Source organism: Taudactylus pleione, unplaced genomic scaffold (genome assembly GCF_031769625.1).
Source record: "Taudactylus pleione unplaced genomic scaffold, aTauple2 ptg000201l, whole genome shotgun sequence".
NCBI classification, from domain to species: Eukaryota; Metazoa; Chordata; class Amphibia; order Anura; family Myobatrachidae; genus Taudactylus; species Taudactylus pleione.
This window is the reverse complement of record NW_028284603.1, coordinates 39,247,972-39,267,212: the sequence shown is the minus strand read 5'-3', so window position 1 is coordinate 39,267,212 and position 19,241 is coordinate 39,247,972. Positions and strand designations below refer to the sequence as shown.

Genomic DNA, 19,241 nt, shown 5'->3' with positions numbered 1-19,241 from the left:
ACCTGTATTTCACCAAATAATTCTTCCAAAAGTTGCTTGGTACATTAGTGCAAGGAGATGTGACCTTCGTCTTCCCTGAACTTCAGCAGCTATAAATCACTACAGAAAATTGGTTTGCCACAAATTGGGCTATACCCAAGAAGCAGCCAATTAATATACAAAAATAACAATAAAAATACAAGTAGCAGAGATTCACTCTTCAATTCCTTTCTCAGGGCCTGATTCAGCAAGGATCGAAAGTGCTAAGACGCACTCAGTCGGCTGATTTTTACGATCTGCGCATGCATTGCAGTGCACATGCGCAAACTAGCCACTGCGATCAGGAATGAGAGCGCAGTGTGTACGCAGACCCATCGCAGAGTGATTGTCAGGAAGTATCGTTTGTGGGTGGTGATGGGGGGGTGGTCAGGCAAATGCAGACGTGCCAGTGCGTTGGGTTGGTGTTGCAGGGGCATGCTTAAATTAGCCACTGCAATACCATACAAAGGTCTGACCCGTCTTAACTGTGCGTATGCAGGGCCGGATTAAGGGGGGGGTGACAGGGGCGGTCATCCCTGGGCCCCCACACATGGAGGGGCCTCCACACAGGGTCAGTGTAACCCTGCCGGGAACAGGTGTCCAATGACACCTGTTTCCGGATTGATGCTCACTTCCGCGCTCCGGTGTTACTGTATGTAGCAGCACAGTCAGTGCTATTGCATACAGCGCAGAGCGGCTCCCGTGTCCTCTCATCTTTGTCATATGGCACATTATGTCCGTGACGCTGATGAGAGGACTAGGAAGCAGCTCTGCCGGGAGGTCCCACCCGCACGCTGTCACTGAGATAAGTCAGTGGTGCCGGCGGAGCAATAGGCTCTGTGTGGTTTGGGGGTGGGAGGCTCAGGGTGGCTAGGGAGAAGGGGGGCTCCGTGTGGCTTGAAGGGGGCCCCCACAATTTAGTTGCCCTGGGGCCCCCACAAGCCTTAATTCGGAGTTACTCGATGATTGTTTCACAATGTTGTCCAAGTGTACGGATGTGAGTAAGGGGAAGTGGGCGTCCTCTTGTTAGGCTGAGATCGCATTGCAAATGCAAACATTTGCATATCCCCGCTGATATTAGCAACTGCATTGCGTGCGTATAAGCAGAATTGCGATCTTTGCTGAATCAGGCCCTCAGGTCCAGTTCTTCAGAACGATACACCAGACTCGATGAAGTTCAAAAACAAAGACAGAGACTTTCACAGTATAAACCATACAAAAAACTCCACACATGCAACTTAAATAAATCACTTTCTAACCATTATCAGGCTTTGCATCAAATTCTCAGAATTTTTTTTCTATTCAATTCCTCAACTGTCTGTGATTGTTGGTTATCAGATTAGGTTAAATGAAACATGTTGGGTGACCTCCCCATGTTTACAACATTTGGAGACTTTAGCCAGCATTTTAGACTTTGATATAGGCTTAGGTGCTGGAACAGTGGAGGAAGGGGGCAGCTTGCTTCTCCCCCAACATTTGAGAGAGGCGCTAATCAGATACGAAACTAAAGCAGGCTCTAATGTAAAGGGAGGAGACGGTCTGACTTGAGGAGAGGAGGACGGTGTCTCTACTATCCGGCTCCTCCACTCTGTCTCCCCTTTGAAGCAGTCTTCCTGATGTTGCTGCCAGGCAGTGGTGGGCTGGGCTGGGAGGCAGGATACCATATGCCCCTCAGGCAGGTACAATTTAGCTTCAGGGAGGGCCGCAGGCACTGATGCACATACATGACTAATGGCCAGATGACAGGTGGAAAGTGCTTTGCGGTCTCTGATTGTGTTTAATTGCTGCTTGTGCACTGAGCACTCCTCTGCACTGGTTCCTTATTGAGTTTGAACTAGCACTGCAGATGCCCAAGTGATCCCTCCCCTTCCTGACTGAGACCTCAAGTCTCCGCCTCCTCCTATCCTTTTTCCTGTCTGTCATTACCCTGACTCTACTCTTCTACTGAATCTACTCATTCATATCCCTGCCCAAGACCCCACCCCCTCACCCCAAGTCCCCGCTCCCTCCTCTAACTTATTATAATCTACTCCCTCATGTTGCTGGCCAAGACCCTATCCCCTCACCTGAGTCTCTACCCCTTATACAGTCTATCCTGTTTCTGTATGCTTTTCTTGTGCCCTGGAGCTCCGCAAGCAAGAACCAGACAAATCCTCCCTCTGGACAGGTAAGTTCCAGTGGTGGTGTGAAAATGATTAATGATATCTGTGGGGAGGATGGTATACTTATGCAATAGGCAGGGGGGGGTGTATTTGTTTTTTTTCTCTTGGGGGTGTTTTATTATTGTCTGTGCTCAGGGTGGTGTATTAATGTGTGTGTGTATTATTATTATTATTATTATTATTATTATTATTATTATTATGTTGTGTGTGTGAGGGTATAATTATTATGTTTTGTGTGTGTGAGTATTATTATTATGTTATGTGTGAGGGTATTATTATTATTATTATTATTATTATTAGGGTTATGTTGTGTGTGAGGGTATTATTATTATTATTATTATTATTATTATTATGTTTTGTGTGTGTGAGTATTATTGTGTGTGTGAGTGGGGTATTGTAATGTGTGTGTGTGAGGGGACTATTCATATTATCTGTTAAATGTCGGTCACTGATGGTCTCTGAATCATTTGGAATTCACTGTGACTGTCTATGCATTATATGCTGGTCACTGTGATGCTCTCTGTATTATATGCTGGTCACTTTGATGCTCTCTGTATTATATTATGCTGTCTGCTACATTCTCTGTACTATATGTCTGTCAATGCGATGTTCTCTGTATTATATGGCACTCACTGCAATGCTCTCTGGGCCTAATTCAGACCCGCTCGTGAGCGCAGGACACTCGCAAGCGGGTCGATGGTGCTCTAATTCGCATGCGCACGACGGAGGGAGCTCCGTCATGCGCATGCGCGAGAACCAAATAACGATCGGGTAGCCGTCTCGCACCAAAGGGGGCGTGCTGTCGATGGTGAGTGACAGCACGCCCCCTTTGGTGGGCGTGCCGGGGGCGTGACTGCCAGACGGAGGCATTCCCATGGGAACGCCTACCGTCTGAGTCCGGCCCCACTGACATCACTAGTGATGTCAGTGGGAGTGATTTTGTCTCTGATAGAGCAGGGTCTCGTCGCAAGCCCGATGGTCTTGACCATCGCGACCATCATCATGGACACTCGCTATAGCTGTGGGTGGTAACCCACAGCTATGCGAGTGTCCATGAGGCCGTTCCAAGTTGAGGTAGGAGGGCCCTGATTCAGAGCGAGCGCTCTGGTCAGAGCGTCCGGCTCTGAATCAGGCCCTCTGTGTTATATGTTGGTCACTGCAATGCTCTCCACATTATATGGTCGTCACTACAATGCTTTCTGCATTATCCTGTGGTTATTGTTATGACATCTGAATTATATGGTAGTAACCATAATATTCTCTGAATTATATTGCTGTTACTCAGAGGCGTCACCTGGTCTAGTGACACCCGGTGTGCACTCTGGATAACCCCCGCATGCTGAAGGCATGCCTGGGGGAGTGGCCTAAATAAAGGGGCAGCCCAGCATCACTGGAGATGCTGGGCTGCCCCCGGAGACTGGGCAATCTACACTGTCGGCTTCTCTTCTATGACAGGAGCCGGGTGCTGCAGGAGAATGTCACACTGCAGCACTCGGCTCCTGTCACTGCAGAGGAGCCGGCATTTTGGTGTCACCCCCACCGAGGGTGACACCCGGTGCGGCCCACACATCCAGCACCCCCCTCATGATGCCACTACTGTGTTCTCTGTATTATATGGCAGTCATTTTGATCTCTGCATTATATGGTGTTCACTGTAATATTTTCTGTGTTATATGGCGGTCACTGCAATGTCCTCTGTATTATATGGTGGTCACTGATGCTCTCTGTATAGTATGATGGTTACTGCAATGCTCTGCAATGGTTGCGGTAGTGTAGCACATGCAGCAATACTTAGCCATTGAGTTTTGAGGCAGTTGAACCTGCATGCTGTTTTGAAAAGTATAGATACCCCAGAACCACAGAAAAAAATGCAGCAGGTGCTGGCACCTTAATGTAACGGTACAAAAAAATGTTTCCTCACCCTACATACATTTCTGTCCTTACAAAGTTAATGGCTATATCCAAGAATGGCCACTATCTAACATGGGGTGGACTAGCTTCATCCCTGCCTTGACCTCGGCACCCGCTCTGCTCCCACGCTACCTGCTATGGTAGATAATCTGGGCCACTTACTTATGTCTGCCCCCCCAGATTAAAAGTTGCCAGTCAGCCCCTGTTGCCAGGGTTTGAGGAGGGGAACCGTCCTGCCCATCAGCCCTGCACAGCCAGCTAAGCCCGCAGCTATACACAAACATGATTAAGAGCACCATGTTTATGTGTGCTACTTTGTGTCACTCCCTGTGAGGAGCACTTCTACGCAAAGTAATGGTGAGGGTCCGAGGGATATACTTAGGGCACAGTGGAGAAAGGTAGGAATAATCTTAAAGGTGTTTTCTAAAATTTTAGACATGATGCTCTGAATTCAGTTTAAGTAAAAGTGATGACCAGTCCAATGTGCTGCACAGTGATCTGACACTGACTAGGGGATAAAGGTGTTTCAGCACACTATATCAGTGCCAGGCCCAGTGTGACAGTACATGTGTGGGGGTCTGATACTGTACCGATACCTGCTGCCCAGCAGCTCAGCTCTCCCCCAAGGTGCTGCCTGCATGGTGTATATATATAGTGAGATGTGACTTCTGCAGCTGCACCGCTGCTGAGCATATTAGGGATGCCAAAATGAAATTATACCTTCCATCCCCCCCCAACACACTGTGGTGCACCTAAATATAAGAAAGCTATTTTGGAGATCCTTTATTAATAAGGTCAATGTTTGAGGTATGGCATTTTGTGACAAATTGCATCAGTAACAAATGCCATGGGGTATACAACTCAAGGAGCCTACTAAACAACTTTACCCTACAGGAGCTATAGTCAACTGATCATTTGAAATACTGTTCCAATAAATGAATCATTCACTACTCTGTCAGCAGGGTCATGGGCTGAGTCTGATGTCATCTTGCTTTTGACAAGTTCCAGGATAACAACTTCTGCTGAGACTTGAAGATCTGTTTACCAACAATCCTGGACCAGTCAAACTGGAGCTATAACCCTTCATCAGTAATTTCCCGCAGGTGAGCAACTTACCAACTTTATATTACTGGTCCAGTTCCCCAGGTAGTGTGGCTTCAGCAGGGCTGTTTTTAATAAAAGGGTGCCCTAGTGTATCAGGTACCTGCATATCAGAGTGTGGCCTCTAAGGGGTATTTTTACTAAAGTGCAGGTTTTTAGAAGGGGAGTTGTTACCCATAATAACCAATCAGATTCTACTTATCATTTATCTAGCATCTTCTAGAAGATAATAGCTAGAACCTGATTGGTAGCTATGGGCAACATCTCCACTTCTAAAAACTCTCACTTTAGTAAATTTGAGGTGCACCAGGAGGTATAGCTGGTTTTGGTGAAGAACAAAGGGCAACATATAATGTTCTTATGTCTCCTATAATGTCTTAGTTAGCACATTATAGCCTTTTCTGAGAGGAATGATCATAGAGCTGACCAGCTAACATAAAAAATTAAATCCAATAAGTTTTTGGTCAGGGACAGTGAAACCTCTCAGGGTGCCTATGATTGGTTTGGTGCCCTTGTAATCCTGTTGAGAATAGCTCTTTTATGGGACACATTGGGGAATCTAGCAATGTCTGTAGCACCTACAGTACCTGGTAACATTTAAGCACACATAGAACACCATAATTCAACATACATCAATAACATTATAACAATAAATAGCAATAGATGCCAAACAGGAATAACCTTCTATCGCCACAGCATGCAAAGTGCAAATTCATATTTACGCTACTCAAACTGGCGTATACTCATTAAGCATTAGACCCTATCTTTCTACCATGTATAACATTCAAACAATTTTAATCATAAACTCCTTTTTATAATGTAATTTTTTGTTTTTTCAACATTGCTTTACAATAGTGGCTTTCATTATGCCTTAGATATAGTAGCTAATGTACATTTTGGAATATGGGCTACAAAATAAGTTTGTGAAATTTACATGGTAAGTTAAACGTCACCTCAGAAAAGTAGAAGAGTGTTCCTTCTTAACAAATTAAAAAGACCATGTATACAACCTAAGGCTGAACTTGTTTTAAGATAATTATAAACTATAACATACACCATTCTATTTGTATTTTGCCCTTGACGAGACAACTCCAAAAAAATGTGCTGAAAAATTTCAAGGGTGAGGTAAAAATCTTTGAAATAACTGATCATGACATTTAGGGATGATTAAAAAGATTACTCAGATTTCTTTTTACTGCAGTGCCCTATTCTTATGTCTATAGATAGCAATCCTCCATAAAATGGCCAATAAACAGATAAGGTTAATGGAAAGGCAGAACCTAAAAGGTGTTAGTACTAAAGATGAGAACAGATTGTTCATTGTTACATCTGTTAGACAAGGTACGAGAAAAAATACCACTTATCTATTGTGTGTTATAATTATATTTTTGTCCATTAAACTAGGAAAGTGTATACATTTCAAACCAGTTGCTATGATGCCTCTTCTCGTTCAAATTAGTCGGTGTTTAGAACCCATTTGCACAAATGTTTTTGTGCATTTTATTATGTCAAGCATATTGTCACTTGTCACCTGAAGTGTATCCACAAAAAGACTTTTATTTTTAATTTAGTTTCACAATGTTGTCAGCTTTCAATCTGAAAATAGCAACAATAATATATTTATTTAACTTAATTAGTGGAAAAAAATGCAAGATTTTGTAGGAGATAATACATCATGTACTTCAGGATGCTATTGAACCCTTGGCTTATAATACTGCAATACTACAAATTTCATTAGAGACTGCATCTATTTCATATTTACAAACACAATTGGAATGAAATCATGAAATTGCTAAATCACTTGACACTGATAACCTCACTTAGATATAACTTATATCTGGAAAATAAAATGGTTTGACTAATTTACTTTTAACACTTGGTGATTATATCTGAAGATTCACAATAATGTTAATTGAAACTGCAGGGAACAGATGTTGGGCATAAAATGAAAAGCTGCAAATGAGTTATGTTACGTATGTACTAGTATGTTAAGCATCTTCATTTATTCTCTTTCAGACTTTCACATAATATATTCTTTAAGATGATTATTACAATCCTGATGTCCTTCAAAGATGAATGTATGGCTTTTGATTGACTTATCAAGTTCAAGGCAAATATTCTACAACATATGAAATCATTTAAACCTTTTTTAAAGGTTCATTGCTTTCCATCCATGTGCTGCTTCTTTTATAGAAAATTATACTTTAATTACATTTTCTTTTGGGAATGGATAAATAGTGATTATACTGAAATTGCACTTGACAGTTGTTACATTCTATACTCAATGTCCCTCACATAGGACAGGTGGGCAAGTCTACATCTCAGTGTTCTTTATTGTAATACATGGCTATGACTCTACCGTGACCCAAACCTGCTCTTCTAAAGTGAATTATATTTATTATTAAAATATATATAGACTATTGCATTTTGCTACATTTACTATAATATTGTCTGTAAGAGATATTTTAATTACAAATATATATAGTACATATCAGTTTTAAGATATAATAGATAGCTAATTCTATGATAGACAGAAATATAGGTAGATCAGTGGCAAACGCAGGATTTGTAGAGGGGGGTTTCCAAATGCTTGATTTTAGGGTGAGTGTGGTCAGTCCATGAAGATGGCAGAATTAGCACTTAACCAGCTTTAATATGCGTCATACAAAGTGTATTGTATATCATAATTCCAGCATCTACAGGACCAGTGATCACCGTATGCCATTAAATGCAGCAGTAGGGCCATCCTGCCTGAGCTGAATTTTTTTATTTTAGATGTGGACACCATTCCAGAGTATTAGAGTAAGTCCGGGAGTCTGGGGGAGCAGCAGAATAATCTAGCACTGCCCTGGACATATATGTACATATTGGGCTCTATAGCAGCCCATTCCTAACAGTGAATGTTTTCCAGAGTTGGTGCACAGGTTATTTATTACTGGCTGATACATGTTAAAAAAAGACCCACAGGTAGTGCTAATTATTTCATTTGTGGTACTGAGAATAACATGCAGCACTTGTAAAATTCTATTATATTACGATTTCTATTGTGGTTATGGTGCGGGCTGGGGAGGGGGGTTTCCAGGCAGACGGAACCCCCCCCTGCGTTTGCCTATGTAGATAGATAGGTAGGTAGATAGTGTCAAGATGCAGGCCCAAGCTGCTTATTCTGTCCTGGGTTTGGCAGACTCTCACAGCAACACTGGATGGTCTCCTTTTCAGTGGAACTGGGTTCCATTCTTGCCTTCGCTCAATCTGATGAACAACAACACGCAGTTTTAAAAGATGCAGTCACATGACCATTCACAGCATAGGTGCCGCCACCTCATCATTGAGTGGACTATTTAAACTTGCTCTGTGCACCCTTAAGGTGCTAAAATGTTAGTGTAGGTTACTCTTGGTGCCTATATGTAATTTTGGCTTCCTATAGCCAGGTAATCTGGTATTTCCTGGTCAAATTCATCTGCTATTACTCTGTGCCTGGAATTTACTAACTAGCTCCATGCCGCCAACTGGTCTACAGTACCTGAAGTTCTGTTAATATAGCAACTGCGTATAAAATGAAATATGGTTAATTTAATTATTAAAATATAATATATCCTTTTTTGAATTATGAATGAACTGGAAATTACTAAAAACATATGTATTTGGCAGAATAATATGATGAAGGTAACAAAAGAGCAGTTACTGTAAATGAATAATGAGTAAAGTATGAGATGAATACAATAAATACAAATATCATTAAAGATCTCTCTACTTAATGTAAACCTCACACTTTCTGAAAAACTCCTGACGAACAGGCTTGAGACTCTTATCACATCATTAGTCAACCCTGACCAGGTGAGATTCATTCCTGGAACAATGTACAAATGGTTTTGGAGCTTCCCCCTGCACAATGAACTGACAAACGTATTAGACGCCCACCTTCCTTTATATAGAAGAATCACCTTACTTTGTGTATGCAATATGGAAACAAGATTTTTGTAGGATGATCTGATGCTTAGTTCACACCATATGCAAAAAATACTAAGAGGATATACATATAGTAGTATAATACAATACAAGTTGGGTAACCTCTATAAAGAAGTCCACCACAGGCAATCCCCAATAGGTAATCTGTTTATGGACTATTAGACGGACACTGGCTTATTAGAAGGGTCTGTATAATCTTCAATTGCTCCCATATGTTAGTCATGGATTTTCATCATGGTTTTATATGAGGAGAGAAAAATAGACATAGTGTGTCTTCATTTTATACACTTCTTACATCAGGGTAAACCAAAACTCACAACGTAGCTGAAGAGATATGTTCAAGACTAGATTTTCATATAATGTCTCTTATGGTGTCCCCAGCCTCCTACACTTAGGCAAAATCGAAAGATTGGTAATAAAATCAGTCACGTTTTTCCCGCTGCGATGGCAAATTATGTGCAAACTTCAGCCCCGGGTTCATTTGTGGACCCAAGCAAAGCATTTTGAGACAAGTTTGTTTTTACGAGTTTGGTTGCACTGTCTAAAGTCCATCCTCCTTATATTACAACTGGTGCTGATTGGTGGAAATTATGTAATCAGAAATCACTTGGAATTCACAAAGTGTGAGTGTTCCACCGTGGTTTTCCAAAACAAAGTGACATCTTCCATTATAAATGTGCACTTTAAATAGGAAAAATATGACGCTTCCTTGAGTTCCAGTGATAACCATTATTCAGTTGTCAAGATTGCGAGGAATAAATAAGAAAAACATTTAAAATTAAATCCAACACTTAAAAATGGTAGCAGAAATGGGAGATATAAATTCATTATAATAATAAAAATATAAGATATGATTCGTTTAAACCTTTTCTATAGAAATCTCACTAAGCGCTCGCAAGCGGGTCGATGGCCAGGCAGTGCGCACGCACACCATGCGCACTGCGAGGGCCTGAGCCCCAGAAGCGAGTGAGAAATCACTCGCTCCGGGACTCGCTACAAGACGGGGCAGCTGTCGATGTTGATCGACAGCTTGCCCTGTTTTGTAGGTGGGTTGGGAGGGTGGCTGCACAAATGGAGGCATTCCCGAAGGAACGCCTGCCGTTTGTGGGCGGCCATACTGACACCACACGTGATGTCAGTAGTGAACTTCCTGCTCTATTAGAGCAGGAAGTTCACTAGGGCTTGCGGTGGATGAGACCCTACCACATGGGTCTCGTCGCAAACACGATGGTCGTGATAATCGCGACCATCGCCAGGCCACCAGCTAAAGCTTTGGGTGGTCACCCACAGCTTAGTGAGCGGCCTGGAGGCTGGGGTACAAAAAAACCTGGCCCGCCCTGATTCAGAGCGAACGCTTGCAAATAGTGAGTGCCTTTGAATCAGGACCTAAGCCCCTGTGGAATCAGATACACCTATTTAGCTTTGGGCTGATCTTCTATCTATATATTTTGTTCTCTATTATTTTACTTGCTAGATACCAAAAAAATATTTTAATGTGGGATTTTAAACAGTTATGATACATCCTAAAGTGCTCTAAACAGAATGGGTCATTAGTCCCTTTCTCATATTATACACATGTTCTTCTAGTCTGGTTTTAAGATTTCTGCTAGTGTTTCCTATATACACTAAAGTCACATTCTAATAAAATATTACATTACATAAATGGCACATAATAACATAATTTATCACATATTATTTACCATTCACTATGAATTCTGTAAGTTTTTAGTTGAAGAGATTGTGGATGTACACATAATACATCGATGGAACCCTATTATTTGTAACTAGCAACCAGCACCAGCTTCACATGGGAGCAATTTAATCTCGACACAGCCCCCTGTATCTCATAACAACCTACTCCATGTCACCACAGTCCCTACATCTCACTCCAATTCCCTGCTTCTCACTCCTGCCCCCTGCATCTCACCAGTGTAACCACAACCCCCACTGCTGCCTCCCTGCAGTTGACTGGAGCCCGGCCAATGGGATGAGCTAAAAAGGGCAGGAGGACCATGGATGAGAGATTTGTATTGCAGCCACCGAAAGCATTATCAGCAGCATGTCCCCGGGGCTGGGGCACTTGTGCATATATCTGCAGCCTCAATGCGCACCCCTCCCTAGCTGTCTAACATGACGATGAGCAATGTTCTCTTTTTTCCCCATGTACCCTCTATTCCTGGGCTTCCTGTTGAGCTTTCTCGCCATGGTGCCTCTGTCTGAGAATAGCGCTGACTTCCATGGGAGGTGCCTCCTGTTCATTGAGGGCATGTGGCTGAGTGGGAACATCACGCTGCAGAGAGAGCACTTCAAGATAGAAGAGTGATGGCCAAAGTCTACCTGCAGGATCAGAGTATGAACATCGGAATCTGATGGTTACAAATTAGCAATGTTTTTGTTCCATTGTAGTGTTTTTTCAACTTGATGGTGGAGGTCTGATGGTTGTCCCCATTAAATGGAATAATTTGATGGTGTTCCAATAGTAGTTTGTTTTTATTTCCTGACAGCTATGCCTCCACTGGCTCCTTTCTGACTACTGTGTCTGCATCAGGGCATCTTCATGCGTTTGTTGGAGTCTCTCACTCTCTGTCTGCCTCAGATGTGAACCTGCTTAGTCCCTGACCCATTTCCTGGCTGCAGCTAAGCACCAGGGCACATTGGCTATCTCTGTTTGGCTCTCACTGTTTTAGCACAATGCTTTATGGAATGAAGATCAAGATAAGACACAAGCTTTTCTGTACAACAAAGTTTGTCATCTATTTGCTTGTTTGTCCCTGTGGACTCTAGTACTGTATATTGGTATGACCACGCAACCTTTTGGGGACAGAATTGCCAATTATCGGGCCTCCATTGAATTTATATGGATTTACAAGCTCAACACAATTGTGCCCAAGGGCTTAAATGAGAACAATCCTTTGAATTAATTTTTTGACAACTTTATTAAATGTAATTATCTTAATTCCTCCATTTGCTTTATTCTTTGACCTATGGGCTACAGCGTTTTTTTGTATATAATAATTTTTTTGTATATCATTTTTGTATATGATTTATATGTACAAATTTTGTATATTATTTTTCTTGTATCTTATTGTGTTTGATTTTTTTTTATATTTGTTTATTATTTGCATTTTTGCTTTTTTTGCACATTATGTACACTTTATGGTTGTTTCATTTGGAGCACTATTTGGTGTTCTAGTTTGTATGGTGTTATAATACTTGTGGTCTCTCTGGAGCTACCATTAGCTAGATCGTTAAAGTTTATATTATTCTAGGTTATATGCTACTGTATTATCAGATGTTTGTCTATCTGCTTTTTTATTTGTATCTGTCCTGATAACGGTGTACAAGTACACCAAAATGTTGGAAATCTTTAAGTATGATTTTTTTGCTAATATAATTATCTGAGTTTTTCAAGCCCCGGAGTGCCACCCCTCATTTATTCAGCATACTATACACGGCATGTATGTGTTGGCCAGGACACAATTTACTTACACTAAATATTTTGTGGCAAGATCCGGATAAGGGTGTCATCTCCTGAGGTAAATGGTTGCCTTTGTTAAGCAGCATCTATGTAGTAGTAAAACAGTCCAGGGCATTGGTACAAGCATCTGCAGCTCAATTTATAAGCAGCAGAAAAACAAACAAAACTAAAAAGTAAATCTTGGTCTATCCATCTCTAACTAAACGTTAGGTCCCTCTACTCTCTCTCAGAGTGGAGGGACCTAACGACCCTCTCACAAAACAGAAGTCTTTAGCACAGCACTTACATTCAGTAATCACAGTATCTCTCAATAGGCATCTGAGGCATCTAACCTGTTCCTCTGGCAGTGAGATTGAATGACATACTCTTTATCAGCCTCTAACAGGTGGTCTGGCAATCAAGGTGCAAATCAGCTTCTGTCTACCAGACAGAGGCTAAAAACCTGAGGCATATATATGTCCCCTTGACAACCTTTCCAGTGTTTTTGTCACAATATATAAATATGTGTATATATGTAAAAATAGGAAAGTACACTCATCAATAATAGCTTAAAAACACTTTTACTTGTGTAAATATTCATATACATTGAGGTTAGAGATAGTGAACATCACGTTCAATGGTCACCCAATTCTTAGATGATAGTAATAACTCCCGGGGTAAAGGTCCAGTTCCATGAGTGTCACCAGCTCTGGATACAGGCAGATCACGTCACCGCATGCACACCAGAGGCTAATTCCAATGCGTTTTGTCATTCAATTACTTCATCAAGGGGTGTGACTATCTCCTATCGGCAGTCTCTTATATACCGATGTGAATCAGAGTATCACTAATTAGATAACAGGTTGCAACATAAATCTTATATTTACAAAACTAATACAAGTGTTCCAGTACAGATAAAAGTTACATATATAGATATATATTATCAGAATACAATCAATAAAAAATTAGATAAACATCCGATAGAAATATATAAAAAACATATAAAAAAAGGCACATGATTCATATCCAAGTTGAGGATTTACATTCACTTAATTAACATTATTTCATTAGTCACGGACTATTTATCTCCCGTTATTTCTTACAAGGAAAATTCCCATGATTCAATATTAAATAGCAATCTAACTATAGAGATAAATCATCTTCCTTGTACAATCAATATATTTCATTATCCATTAAACAATACACATACATATCTAATCTAATGTGCACAATATCCAAAGGTGAGATGTTATTATTATCAAATATATCTCTAGTTTTATCATTAGCTGTCATTTCTATTTATAATCTTATTTGTCGGAAGAATTAGGATCTAGTAGAATTTTAAACCTACCATAAAGATACATTATTTCTCTACAAAAAAGCATTGCGGCTTCAGACATCACACACTGCATAGTATGCCACCTCCATTACACCATATAAGTGCCACGTCTGGGTATAAAACCAGCAACAGGCGTAGCACAAAGGTGCAATCTTGGTAGCGCTACCCATGCAAAAAAGGAACGATGTTGCAGCCCTCATTTAGGCCAGCCAGTGCAAAGGTATCCAGGTTATAAATTCAAAAAAGTTTCTCATTTAGAGAGCTGTTGTAAAATATTACCTTTTCTCTCATCCACTTTAACTTGCTCTATAGCTTTAAATGTAAAGGTGTCTAGTTTGCAATTACAACAAGTTGAGAAGTGACTGGAACCACTCTGATTTTTCACATTATTTAGAGTGTTACGCATATGTTCTAAAGTTTTTAATTTCAGTTGGTGCTTAGTTTCACCAACGTAACGTTTCCCATAGCCACACTCCAATAAATAAATATCATGAATACTTATGCAACTAAGTTTACTTTTTATTTTCCAAGACTTATTTCATGAATGAAAGAACTTTTTATTATTTTATCCGCAAACTTACATACCTTACAGTTATTACATGGAAAACAACCATCAATCTTATTAGCTAGCACTCATCTTGAATTATTTTTAAATTACTTGGTGTTAACCTATTTTTCAAATTGCTTGATTTTTTATATCTTATAGGGGGTTTGTAAGGAATGGATCCCTCTAATAGGGGATACATAAACAATATATCCCAATGTATACCCAGTATACCTTCTATTTCCTTAGATTTTACATTATACGTAGTTATAAACGGTACCAAATTATTCTCTTTAGTGTTTTCTTTTGTTCTATCTTTATACAGGTTGAGTCTTCCATGTCCAAATATTCAAAAATACGGAATATTCCGAAATACGGAATTATTTTGGCATGACTGAGATAATGAAACCTTTGATTTTTGATGGTTCAATGTACACAAACTTTGTCTAAGGCACAAATTATTAAAAATATTGTATACAATTACCTTCAGGCTATGTGTATAAGGTGTATATGAAACATAAATTAATTTAATTTCTGTATACAAACTTTGCTTGAGCCACAAAATTATTGAAAATATTGTATAAAATTACCTGCAGGCTGTGTGTATAAGGTGTATATAACACATAAATGCATTCTGTGTGTATATTTGGGCCCCATTCCTAAGATATTGCAATATGGTATGCAAATATTCTAAAATACGGAATATTCCGTTATCCAAAATATCCCTGGTCCCAAGCATTTTGGATATGGGAGACTCAACCTGTGTACTAACAATTCAGATCTTTCATGTTCTTTAGCTTTCTTTATACAATTTTCAATAATCTTTTCTGGATACATTTTATCTTTGAACCTTTGACCATAAATTGTTGCTTGTTCATCAAATTTTCTCATGTCAGAACAATTACGATGAAGTCTGACAAACTGTGAATAGGGAATATTTGAGACCCATTTTTTATGATGGCAACTTTGGAAATGAACGTAACTGTTTCGATCCACTTCTTTAATCTATGTGTATGTCTTAACTTTATCCCCAGTAATACAGTCTGTACTGTCCAATACCAAATCTAAAAACTCTAGATTTAGTCTCTGAACCAGGATTAAACTCACTGTTTACTACATGGACAAATTGAGCAAATGTGGTAAAAATTAATGACTTGCTGAAACTACTGTATACTGTATATATTTAATTTGCTCACAGTTGAGATATCATCGAAAGCCCTCCTTTCCCGTCAAAGCAAACTCTCTCAATTTATGTGGGCTCGCCAGCACCCAAAGGTGACATTTCACAGTCTAAGTAAACCTAACATGGGGAAGCTTCGAAATACCCAATGTCCAGCTTAACCAGTGTGTATTGTGGCATTCCTAACTTGACTCCAGACTCTGGTTCTCCATTTAATCCAGTTTAACTAATACTATCTCTAATTGCAAAAATGTTGGTGGCTTGGTTAAATCATGCTGCCAATGGGCATCATGGCTTCGATGATCCCCTACACATCAGGATGGTGGCTGTCATACTTGTGCAAATGATTGTTTCACAGTCAATTGTTGTTTGATAGTAAAAATCCTTTTGGTCCCCTTCTGTGATGAATATTCATCCCCAGCATCAGGCCTAGCATGTAAGGATTCTTCTTGGGAATTCTTAATATAGCAGGTGTCAGTTAGCCTTTGCAAATTGGATGCAAGACTACCTCTGATCATTAACGAGGAGATTGATGATGAAGGTGTTAGTGGTGGAGATTGCATGCGCTGGGATTTATCCGTGCTGCTGGAAACTGATGCTGGAATACTTGTTATTATTTGACATGAATTTTCAGATTTTGATAAATAATTAGCATGAACTCTTTAAAAATGACATAACAGGGAGAAGGTGTCTAGATGATTAATGTCACAATCTGCTCCATTTGGCCTCACAGATGGTAAAGATGCCCTGACAAATGTCATCAATTATTTGGGAAAATCTAAAAAATCCTGTAAAATAATAATAACTATAAGCAGTCCAACATCAGCTGCCTCCAGCATGGATAGATTCCAGCACATGCAATCCCCACAGCCAACACCTTCATCATTAATCTCCTTATTAACGATCTGAGGTAGTCCTCCTGCATTCAATTTGCAAAAGCTAACTGACTCCTCCCCTATCCAGAATTTCCCAGAAGAAGGGGAACAAGAAGACTAGTTTCAAACAACAATAGACTGCGAAACAATCTTTTGCAAGAGGTAGCAAGTATGAAAGCTGCCATCCAGTTGTACAGCGGATCACTGTAGCCATGATAACTATGCTAGCATTAGGTCTGCATCCAATATCCGCAATTAATGCATGTAGATTTAGACAGTTAATTGAGGTCCTGTCAAATTCCATCTCGATTCTATTTTACAAGAACAGCAATATTCCTCGTCTGTACCGGGACAGTAAAAAAACCTATTTCTTAGCCTAGAAAATACCATTGTACCCACCATCCACTTAAACATAGATATGTGGACAAGCAGTACATGTCAAATGAAAGATTACATGACTGTGACATTTGGTAGCTGTATCACTTCCAGCAGCAGCAGTATCCAACACACAATGCCAGCTCATTCACAGGCAGGCTACTCTCTGTATCACCACTTCACTAAGAGGCACACCGGTGTCAACCTGTTACAAAAACTCAGGGATGTCATAGCAAAACGGCTTACCCTCCTAGGACTCTCCTCATTATTTGTCATTTCCGATAATGCATGTAATATTGTGACGCAATTACAACTGGGTGAAATTAAAAGACATCCCATGTTTTGTCCACACAATAAACTTGGTGGTTCAAAATCACACGGACCATAAGATTAGCATTATGGAGCTGATTCAGACCCGCTCACTTTGATGCGAACGCTCATAGCTGGCCGATATTTGCAATCTGCGCGTTGCAATGCACGGGCGCGAACCAGTGCGAGAGATCGGGATGCGTTCACTTGCTGCGCATAAACTGCCCAGTAGAGAGAGTGACAGGAGAGGCCGTTTGTGGGTGGTGACAGGGGCTGACCACTGGAAACGGGGGAGTGGAGGTGCAAATGCAGGCATGTATGAGCGTTTCAACGCCGTTTCAAAGGCGTGCATAATTAAAAGGCAGCGTCCTAGTACACGTCACTTGGTGGGATTTCACTCTAAAGTGATCGCAGTGCTTGTGGCAGGGTATAGGCAACCTTAAGCACTGCGATCACATCCGATGGTGCGCGATGTACCAATTTTTTCATGCACTTCCAGGAGATGACATGCACAGGTGGGCGTCTAAAGAATGGATAGTGGGCGTCTGCATACACTAAGTGATCGCACGCCAAGACATACTGTAGTGGGCATGCTAATGCCTTGCCGTGCGATCGCCTGCCTTGCTGGGCGTGTGCTGGATTTGCATATGCAGGGTGCGAGCGAACGCATCTTGTGAGCTGGTCTGAATGAGCTCCTACGTGTGGATAATGTTATATTAACTGTGACTAACCCCTCTGTTTCTCTCCCTAGTTTTTTTTTGAGGAAATTGATAGGTACCTATGGTAGATTATATTACTACAATTTCAACAAATAAGTTAGAAAAAAAAAAATATTTTAATATTTCCCCGGCAGACATAATTTCCCTACAAACTTCTCTTCCATTTTCTAACCCCATAAACTTAAACATTAAGGAGTTAACCTCACTAAGGGCTCTATTAATTAACATTATTTTGACTAAAATAAAGAGAAAAATGGTGCTTTCACACCCTTTTCACATTATTTTAGTATCACCTATAGTTATTACAGGGCCATTGGAGTAGAATTCGTAAATTGCTACTCCAGCCCCTAAGTATCACTTATTTTTAGTAATCAGATCGCATTTCCCATAATTGTAATGGCAATGGTGATCTGTCTGGTAGTTACTAAAAATAACATGTGAAAAAAATACCTAGGGAGGCCCTGTGATAATAACGCCACCTGGAGGTGGCGTTATCCAGAGTCTCCCCCTGTTACCGGACTCCTGCTCTGCTCTAACGAGCAGAGCAGAGCCGGGAGTCGGTCCCAGTATTCAGCTGTGTGGTCTAAACAGACCGCAAGCTGATTCACTGCAAAAAAAAATAGTAAATAAAAAAAATTAAGTTACCTGACTCCAGGGACCGGTGATCGGGCCTCCTGGTGATGTCCTCCCTTCGGTTAGCTGGTCTTCCATACTGCACTGCAGCCCGGTCGTCAGGTGATCAGGGTCCCAGTGCAGTATGGGATATCACCTGAATGGAGGCATGGAGGACATCACCGGAGGCCCAGATCATGCAGGTAAGTGTAATTAAGGGAGGGGGGGGTCACGGGGGGTCCACGATCATGGAGGGCAGGGCTTAGCGGTGGGAGGGGTAGCAGTGACGGTCGCTCGGTGCATGCGCTGGCACTTTGTCACGGTATTTTTTCCGAAAATACAGTGACTAGTGTGCAGATGGGATTCGCAGGGACAGAGCTTTCTCGCAAGCTCTGTCCCTGCAAGGGATTTGTAGTAAATCCCTGTGATATTGCAATGCGAATTCAGTCGTTATTATCACACTACAGTCTGCATTCAATATGCGGATTGTAGTAAATAGAGCCCTAAATCATGTTCTGGCTTATACTCAGCTAATTCCGCAAGACTATTAGATCATATTAATAAGCTTGGAATAAACTGCTCATTTTGTGGTTTGGTCGTATGGCTGCAGTAAAAATTACAGTTTTACTCCTCCTGTTTTACCTTCGGCAGATGCTCCCCATACACATTC

The 19,241-nt window shown here is 40.8% G+C and overlaps 1 long non-coding RNA gene across 1 annotated transcript in view; it reads left to right on the top strand.

Annotated features, from left to right (window-relative positions):
• The window catches only part of LOC148518313 (uncharacterized), a 72,776-nt gene extending 65,224 nt beyond the window's left edge, over nucleotides 1–7,552 (top strand). Inside the window, exons 2-3 of the long non-coding RNA XR_015878993.1 lie at nucleotides 5,051–5,194; nucleotides 7,209–7,552. This is a non-coding gene — a long non-coding RNA (uncharacterized LOC148518313). The remainder of the gene's footprint in view (nucleotides 1–5,050; nucleotides 5,195–7,208) is intronic.
• The last annotated feature ends 11,689 nt before the right edge of the window (nucleotides 7,553–19,241 follow it).